This window comes from Macaca thibetana, chromosome 14 (genome assembly GCF_024542745.1).
Source record: "Macaca thibetana thibetana isolate TM-01 chromosome 14, ASM2454274v1, whole genome shotgun sequence".
Classification (NCBI taxonomy): Eukaryota; Metazoa; Chordata; class Mammalia; order Primates; family Cercopithecidae; genus Macaca; species Macaca thibetana.
In genome coordinates, this window is record NC_065591.1 from 107,298,115 (window position 1) to 107,307,561 (window position 9,447).

The 9,447-nt window shown below is 44.2% G+C and overlaps 1 pseudogene; it reads right to left on the reverse strand.

Annotated features, from left to right (window-relative positions):
* Positions 1-1,264: 1,264 nt before the first annotated feature.
* LOC126936534 (ferritin light chain-like) lies at positions 1,265-2,097 on the reverse strand (annotated as a pseudogene).
* Between the last annotated feature and the right edge of the window lie 7,350 nt (positions 2,098-9,447).

Here is a 9,447-nt window from a genome sequence, read left to right on the forward strand (position 1 = left end):
TTGCCTTTTGTACTGTCGTGGAAGCCATGTGCACATATCCTGGAATTCCCAGGATCCTGCCCAGTCTTGGCTTTTGATCTGAGCATTGAAGCGACAGTTCTAGGGAGTGTATCCAGGGAATTTGCTATCTTTATTCTCTACACTGGGCCTGCTTGAATGGGGAGTGAGCATTTGTGGCCTTGGAGAATTCATCCCAGGCCGTGGTGCTCCTTATGCTCCCCAGCCCTGACTCTTTGAGCCCAGCCTTCTCTGAGTGGGCTTCCGAGGTAAGCATCTGCATCTAGCGCAGTGCCTGGCTCACAGTAAGCCCTCCACAAATGCTAGCTGATTTGATTAGATTTGATCTGGGTCAATGTAAATAGGTGCAGGAGGAGAAACAGAAGAGAGAAATCAAAGGATGATGACTGTAAGGGGAGCCGTGATGTAATTTTAACCTGAAAATTGTCTGTAAATAGTCTGCACAGTTTATTCAAACCTCAGTCTTTCATAATCTAATTATATGCAAATGTCCCTGTGGTCTTCCTTACCATCTTGAATACCCGGATAGAGCATTTTGGAGAACCAGAGAGGAGCTCCTTGAGGTAAGAAAACAAAAAAGACAAGGAATTCAGGATCTTTGAGTTGAAAGACAACAGCAGTCGTTTAATATGAAGTGGAGGCTGGGTGCAGTGACTCACACCTATAAATCCCAGCATTTTGGGAGGCCAACACAGGAGGATCCCTTGAGTCCAGGAGTTTGAGACTAGCCTGGGCAACATAACAAGACCCTGTCTCTACAAAGATAAAAATTAGCCAGACATGGTGGCACTCACCTGTGGTCCCAGCTACTTGGAAGGCTGAGGCAGGAGGATCACTGAAGCCTGGGAGGTCGAGGCTGCAGTGAGCCATGATGGTGCCACTGCACTCAACCTGGGCAACAGTGTGGAACCCGGTCACAAAAAAAATTTTATATAATAGAAAGTGGTCACTTCTCCAGTGGAGACATCTGTCTTCAAACCTCCTTACACATCTGGACAGGTTACAAGCGTTGCCTTATTCCAGTTTTCGAAATTGCCAGCTAGTAGAAATGCCTAATGTTGGGACAAAGTTGTCCTCTCTCTCTTTCTCTTTTTACTGCAAAAAGTTTTGTTTCCATTTGGTCCAAGGCTTGAGAAGAAGCTCCAAGGTGGTTAAAAAGCTGCCTAGAGGCTGGAGGGAGAGGCTCAGGCAGAAGCCCTGACACTATGAGGGGGATCCTTCAGAAGTTGTTGGGCTCAGTAGGCTCCTAGTCATGCTTGAGGGTGAGCCTTTGGAAGAGGAATTTGCCCAGCCTGGCCTGGGGGGCCAGCCAGCCTATCAAAGTTGGTCAGGTGGTTGTCCACCTTCTTGATGAGTTTCACTTCCTCATTGAGGAAGTCGCTCTCCAGGAAGTCAAGATATGGAGGTCTGTGTGGGCAGAACCCAGGGCATGAAGATCTAAAAGAGCCTGGTTCAGCTTCTTCTCCAAGGCCATGGCGGCTCCCATGGCATCCAGGGTTTTACCCTACTCATCGTAAGGTGACTTATGGATGTCCTGGAATAGAGCACTGCTGCCACACTCGTTTTGTATCTTCAAGAGATGCTCAGAGCCCTGCACTTCTCCTTGGCCAATTCATAGAAGAGTCCCACAGCTTCCAGAGCCACATCATCATGATGGAAACAGAAGCCTAGCGAGAGTGGGTGGAGGAGGCTCACCAATGCAAATTGACCAGGAGGTTGGCGGCTGCCTCCACGTCAGTGGAATAATTCTGATGAATCTTGGAGCTCCTCATTGGTTGGCAAGAAGGAGCTAACCACAACAACTGTGTGGGCTGATCCCAGAAGCAGGAGATAGCCGAGAAGATGATCCTGGAGTTTGCAAGTGAAGAGGAGATTGGAGGATGCTCGGAGGCTAGAAGAGAGGGAGTCCCTGGGTCTGTTCTGTCCAAACACTGTTGAAGAAAAAACATATCCATGGGACTGCTGAACACCCTGCCAGCCATTTCTCTTATTGGTGTGAGTTCTGTTTTTTGAAACCCTTTCAAGTAACTCTGATTCCTTTTCTATATGATTTCCATTTGAATGTTGGAAGATGGCCATTGAGCCTCCCCAAGATGGAGAACCGCCCATGTTTCCTACCACGCTGTGGAGCCCTGTCCTGCTGGCTCAGCTCTGCACAGTCTCTGGGACCATGGGAAGGAACATTGAGGGCCCTGAATTGCAGGCACCCCTGGTCAATACTTCCAACCCCATCACTGGGCCACATCTGGTCATGAGGACCAAGTCATGTAGTCTAGCCCCTATGACTGTATTTATTCTCTAACTCCCAGATTTCCATTTTGTCTTCCTGCCTGGGATCCATTACCTTGGACTGGGGCCCTGTCTTACCTCACAAGGCCTCCCTAGGAGTAGAGCCAAACCTCTGTCCCTGTAGGTGAGTCCCCAGCAGTTGATGCCAAGTTCTTCTGCCTGCCTTCTCCTTGGCCCCTTGCCTGCTGCCAGATTCCACTGGTCCTTTCTGGTCCTGTCTTTGACATGAACTTCCTGCATGGCCTTGGATTCCTTGTTTTCTAGCCAGCAAATGGAATGAGTTTTAATGCATTGGTGGATTTAAAATCTAGCCCCATCTAAGAATCACCAGGGGGCAACTTTACAGAGTGCCAGTGTCCAGAGCTGGAACTGGGATGAGAAGTGAAAGGCGCCTAGCATGCAAAATGTAAAGTGCATCTCTCTCTGGTGCCAACCCTGCACTGGGAGGGCCCCGAGAGTGACTGTCTCCTTACATTAGCTCCCCTATGAGCCAGGCTCGCTTTGCCCTGGTCCCAGCCCTGCCATTATCAGGGCAATAGCACCAGAGATTATGATCTATGTGGTCCAGGAAGAAGTCCTGATAATGGTATTTTGAAAAACTAGGCAGAGGTTAATGTGTGGAGACAGGGTAGGGAATCGCTGGAATAGGTGGTCTCTCAGGGGTCTGTCACCCAGCAGGGTGCTCCAAGACCCTGGGACTCCTAACTGTATTCTTTTACACATGCTTGGCCTTGGGACTTTACTAGTAGCTTGTGATGTCCTCTTGTTTCCTGGAGAGTATGTCTCATTTCCAAACTCCAGCCAGGCTCAGTCAAGCCCATCTCGCCCCCAAGAACCCCAGGCTAACCAGGCCTTTGTTCTGACCAACGTCTTCTCCATTTCCAAGCAAAGCCTCTCTTAGATAATCAGCATTCCAAACCCTCCATTCTGTTGGCTCTCCTTTGGATATGTTCCAGCTGCCTGTGCACCTTCTACATGATGGGATGTGGAGACTTTACAATACTGAAGTATTCTGGTACATTCATATTCATTCATTCAACAAGCATGTGCTGAGGACCTGTCCTGTGCCCTGCACTGTGCTATTTGCTGAAGAGCACAAAGATAGAGTGATATATTCACGCCTAGGGTAGCTTATGGTACATCAGCATTTCCCCAAATGTGCTCTGTCAATGAATGTTATACAAAAGCAAAGCAAAGCAAAACAAAACAACAAAAAACATTTCCTGGTAAAATGATTTAGGCAGACCTGAGTTCAAATAAACAGGTTTCTTTATTGCAGGACTTCTCAGAATATTTAGTTTGCTAATATATACTGTGTATCTCCATAAGAGAAGCTCGCTATAATACAATTCCCAAATATATTTGACCATCCACTTAACATGAAATATTCCAAAAGGCACTTTGGATAATGCTGTCATAGAATGATAAATCTGGAATCAACCACAATTCCAGATATGAGAGCTCTAGTAATGTGATCCAAGGTTGCATTAGCTCTTTAAGCAGCCACATCACTCTGTTGACTTCTCAGGAGCTGTAGGCTGTCTAAAATGATTGGGTCTTTTTTCACACAACAATCCTTAAGTAGGTCTTTCTCTTTCACTACTTGGGCTATTGACTTTTTGGAAGTGGAATATAAGGCCTATCAAGTTTAACTTTACTGGTTCTGAGCCAATAAAGTTAAAGGAGTTACAGAGGTTGAGATTTTTTTTATCTGAATCTTGCCCAGCAGCGTATCAGCTAGGTTTCCCTGCTATGTGTTGCCTACAATGTAAGTGGGCAGGCCTTCCTTATCTTCATCCAAGCCTCCGAAGAACATGGTGAGTGTGACAGATCTCTATTGCAACATTAGAAATCTTCCTTGTAATTGGCATTGATCCTTTCACCTACACTGCAGTCATGAGCTGTGCAGCAATGTTTTGGTCGACCATGGACCCCATGTGTGACAGTGGTCCCATGAGACTATAATCTCATATATTTATTGTACCTTTTCTATGTTTAGGTATATTTACGTATACAAATACTTATCAATGTGTTACAATTGCCCACAGTATTCAGTACAGTAACATGCCGTATGGGTTTGTAGCTTAGGAGAAATAGGCTAAACCCTATAACCTAGGTATGTAGTAGGCTATATCACCCAGGTTTGTGTAAGTTGACTCTGTGATGTTCGCATAATGACATAATCACCTAATAACCCATTTCTCAGGACGTATCCCCACTGTTATCGATGCATGACAGAACTGGTGTGCAGCCATTCAACAAATTCACCTAGCTGAGCCATAACCCTTAACTGAACTCATGGCCCTCCATCTGGGTCAAAGGATAACATGACAGTTTTTGGGAAATCCCTCATGGAAATCCACATTCCCTTAGTCTACCAGTCTGGTAATACTTCCAAAAAGAAGAAAATTAGGCTAATTTGTCATGAGTAAGTCAAAGGTTATTTTATTTTTGTGATTATGCTATGATTTTGTGAGTAACCTATGCTCATTAATAGAAAATGTGGAAAATATAGGCATTTTTAATATGAATTATTATGAAGAAAATTAAAACTGCCCAGTATCAAACCACCTAGAGATAGTCACAGTTAACTTTTGCTACTTCTCCTTCTTTGTTTTTTTGAGACAGCGTCTCACTCTGTCACCCAGGCTGGAGTGCAGTGGCACCATCTCAGCTCACTGCAACCTCCTACTTACTGAGTGTCTTCCATGCGTCAGGTATAGTTCTAGGTGCAAAAGTAAACAAAAAACACTCCTCCCTCAAATTCCTGCTCTTATGGAGTTTGTATTCTAGTCAAGGCTTATAAATAAATAAATAAATAAATAAATAAACACAGACTCCCAGGATTCAAAACTATCCTGCTGTTTTTTGCTCCCAACTTGACCTTATATTAGAACTATTCCTGTAATGACTTTGTGTTAATGAACCCAGGCCAGCTTCTGATGATTCCTGTTTTCTTTACTAAATGTCTGCAACCATCTCTTTAATGCAGCAATCTTTGATTTTTCTCTTTTTTTTGGCAGGGTCTCATTCTGTCACCCGGGCTGGAGTACAATGGTGTGATCTCGGCTATCTGCAGCCTCAACCTCCCAGGTTCAAGGGTCTTCCCACTTCAGCCTTCCAAGTAGCTGGGACTACAGATACGTACCACCATGCCTGGCTAACTTGTTTTGGTATTTTTGTAAAGATGAGGTTTCTCCATGCGCCTAGGCTGGTCTTGAACTCCTGAGCTCTTGAGTTGGAAAGGAGATCCCGTCTCGGCCTCCTAAAGTACTGAGATCACAGGTGTGCGTCACTGTACCTGGCTGTTTTCTATTTTAAGAGAGAGGGTCTTGCTATGTTGCCCAGGCTGGACTCAAACTCTCGGGCTCAAGTGATATTCCTGGCCTCATCTTCCCAAATAGCTGGGACTATAGGTGTGCACCACTGCACCCACCTAATAGTGCAATCTAAAATTTTGTGGAGGGTCGATATGATACTTACCAAGTTATAGTCTCCAGAATGCAGCTTTTACCTCTCTTCAAAAATGGGGACAGATGTGCACATCTCCAGTGACTGGATACCTCGTCTTTTTCACTATTTCTCCAAGATTACAGATTGTAGTTCCACAGTTTTACCTTTCTGGGATGCAATTTGTCTAGGCTTTAAGACTCGAGCTCATTTACAGGTATTCTTTTATTATCTCTCCACCCATCATGAGCTTGTCTATTCCTGAGTTTGTTCTATTCTTCCAAGATTGAAGATCAGTCTTCTTGGTAGACAAGGTAGAAGTAAAACAAGTTGCAAAGTTCTGTTCTCTCTCCACTATTGATTAGCATGATGTCACCTGCCCCAGGTAGTGATCTCTTCTCTTCTTCTTGCACTCATCTTGAAGGAGGAAAGGCTATGGGAGAATCTGGAGAAAAACCCTTTTATTTTTCATTAGTCTATTAGCTCTCATAAAAAAAAATTCCTGACAGTATTTTTGTAGGACTGAGTTATTGTGCTGCTCTTTTGTATTTGCCTACTCTCTCATTTTACAAATAAGAAAACTGAGTATTATGTTCAGTAAAGGGCATTGCATAAGTCGGACCCTAAACTAGAATTATAGTATTTATTTGAGTCAACCTTGCAGTATCTGAGAGATTAAAAAAACCTTGCAAGAAATAGATCACTATGGGAGAAAAAGGACCTCAGGAGAAATTTAATTGAGAACCCCTCTCATGGGGAGAGGACAATGGATTTCACTGAATGAGCCCCAGACTGCAGCAAGTTTTCCCTGGTTGCAGACATCTCACAGGGACCATTGCGGTCTGTTCTGCTTGGGGGAATGGCAGCAGCCCACTCCCTTTGCCTTCAGCGTAGGGCTCCAACATAGGAAGCCAAACAGCTGGCTCTTCTCCATAGGCAGCCACCCCAGCCCCATCTCTTCATTAACCGAAACCCTTCCCCGGGGGAGCAGCGACAGCTCCCTGTGAATTGGCTATGGGCAGTCATGCTGAGGCTTCTAAGCAGCTCCTTGTTAACCTTGAAAGATGACTATTTTAGTTTTCTGGAGTCTCTGTCACCACCTGCAGACAGAAGCAGATGATTTAAGAGGTGAGCAGGTAGGAATTATGTGACCTTCAAACAGAGATATCCCCAGAATCAGTGGACACAGTCAAATCACTACATGACTGTCTGTCTTTGTGTCCTGGCTCTGTCCCCAGTCCATTGTGTTCGATAAGAGGTTTTGTGTTACCCTCTGAAGGGCTGGGATTACTAGGCAAGCTCAATAGGCAACTACAACACTATTTCTCTGTAAACAGCCTTTGCAAATGCTATGTTAGTAGCAGACCCACGTGGATGCCATTTTGGCATTGAAAGTGCCATCTTTTAGGGCAAAGGCAGTGTGGGTAGGCACATAAAACATAAAATCCAGTTAATTTAGTCTATTTCAATGTATAAATAAATAAAGCTATTCCACTAGTGCATTTTCTAAACCCAAACCAGGAAACACAAAATTCTCTGTAGTAAATAATAAAATGCAAACTTTGTTTCATTTTATAGCCAGAAGAGTCAGAAGAAGGCCAAGAAAAAGAAGAAAAAATGAGGAAAAAAAGAAAAGAAAAGAAAGGAGGTTAGAGATGAGAGCGGGAGAGGAAGAGAAGGAAAGGACAGGCACCATCTCTAAGGGTGCTGCCTCCTTGACCTTCTGTCTCTGAGATCATACCCATCTGCTTGTTAATACTTGAGTGGATTCTTGACTCTAAACTCTACAGGGAGAGCAACAAGATGGATTAGTTCAAGACTTACCTGACTTCCTGGAATGAACAATATGGTTTATTTATAGTTAACTGCTGCATCTAGGAGACGTGTAGAACTCTGGTTGGGTCCTGTCCCCTTAGCCAGTTTGGTCTGATATTCTCTGAACCCTCTTGCTGTCCTGCTGGATCAGCACTGACCACAAGTCTCCTTCTGCAGCTCCTGCCAGTGTAATTTGGACCCGTCACTTCCTTGCAGTAGAGCTGATAGGCCAACTGCAGAACTGTAGTCTGCCTCCAACTGTTCACTCTAGAGTATACAGATGTCTCCCTGTTTCTTCTACTTTAGCTATTTCGGCTATTTGCTATCACACATATTCATGCAAATGCAGGAATTTCACGAGGTACAATTCCCTTCCAATGTAAACCTGTTCTATGAATGCCTTCTGCAATAAAATCACTCTACAGAATGTCTGTGGATGTCTGTGAATGTCTTTCCCAGCTGTTGCAGAAGGGGTTTTATCGTCTTCCATGGGTTTAGACAGGAAAAGAGTAACTTTTCGGTGAAAAGCTGCCTGGAAGACTTCCCCCTTCCATTAGCAGCTCTTTCCTGTATGGTTGCATCCTGAGTCCAACCAGCAAATGGCCCTCAGCCACAGCAGCTGTGGCTAAAGTTAGTTTTATTCTAATTAACTATTTCCTTCTTATTTACACAGAGCCTGTGCTTTTCTACTTTCCCTTGGTTCCTGACCTTGTTTGCCACCATCCATCGTTGGTCCTACCCAGCCTGTCATGCCTTCCATCGAACCAGCATCCATTCTCAATGCCAGTCCAAGCCTCAAGATCTTGGCTTCCTTTGTACTTAGTGCACTGGCCAAGTTTCCATCACCTCTAATTTTCATCTAGGTCCCTTTAGTACTCTGAGGCCTAGATCATCCCAGTACTTCCAGATTCTAGGATTTTAACCAACACCCACCTGGACCATGTTAATCAAATCAGTTTGTTCTAACAATTTTTTTTCACTGCCTTCCTAGTACCTGTGACTAATAGCAGGCCCGGTGTCCTCATTAACCATAAATGCTTGGGGGTTAGGTTAACACCACAGATGAAACCATTCTCTTTCTTTCTCTCCCACTTCCCACCAAAATCAACTGCTGAACATTTACCAACATCATAATAACTGTGTCTCCTTTGAGCTGTTCAGGATAAAGCCTTCTCTACACAGTAGAGAATGCATGCATGCAATCATATTTATTGATTTTAATCTCCATGGCGTGCAGGTGAGGGGAGAGGTGTATTTCCAAAAAGTTAGAGGTGTTCCAGAGGAAATAAAATCATTAGGATGCTATGAAGCTTGGCTAGATAATCTGATCACCTTGCCCATTATAAAAACAGTCTTAGACCAATACTTCTCAAACTTTAATGTGCAGAAAAATTACCTGGAGGTCTCATTAACATGCAGTTTCTGATTCAGTAGGTCTATGGGAGAGTCTCAGAACAAGCCTCCATGTACTGCCAATACCACTGGTCCCACCAGTCTATAGACAAGCCATGAATATTAAAGAGCTATTGCTCCTCCCCCACTGGAGTCTAGACTTGTTCACATCCCAGGTTCCTCTTACCTACCTGAGATTTACCATTTGTGACATGAGAATATTGAACTGCCTGATCTCTTATCCCCGCACAACGCTAAAATGCAAGGTTCTATATAAAGTACTACAGCCTTCTCACCTCACATGTCACCTCTTCTCTAAAATCTTCCCCAGTTCTCCAATGGAAGTTCCCATGCTGAGTTCCACACTTCAATTCAATTCCATTTAGAACAGTTTAACTCAATACAGAAGCCTTCACTGAAAATTTTTTATGTACCAGGTGTTTTCTTTCTTTGAAACTGAGTTGATGAGGATGCTATTAACCA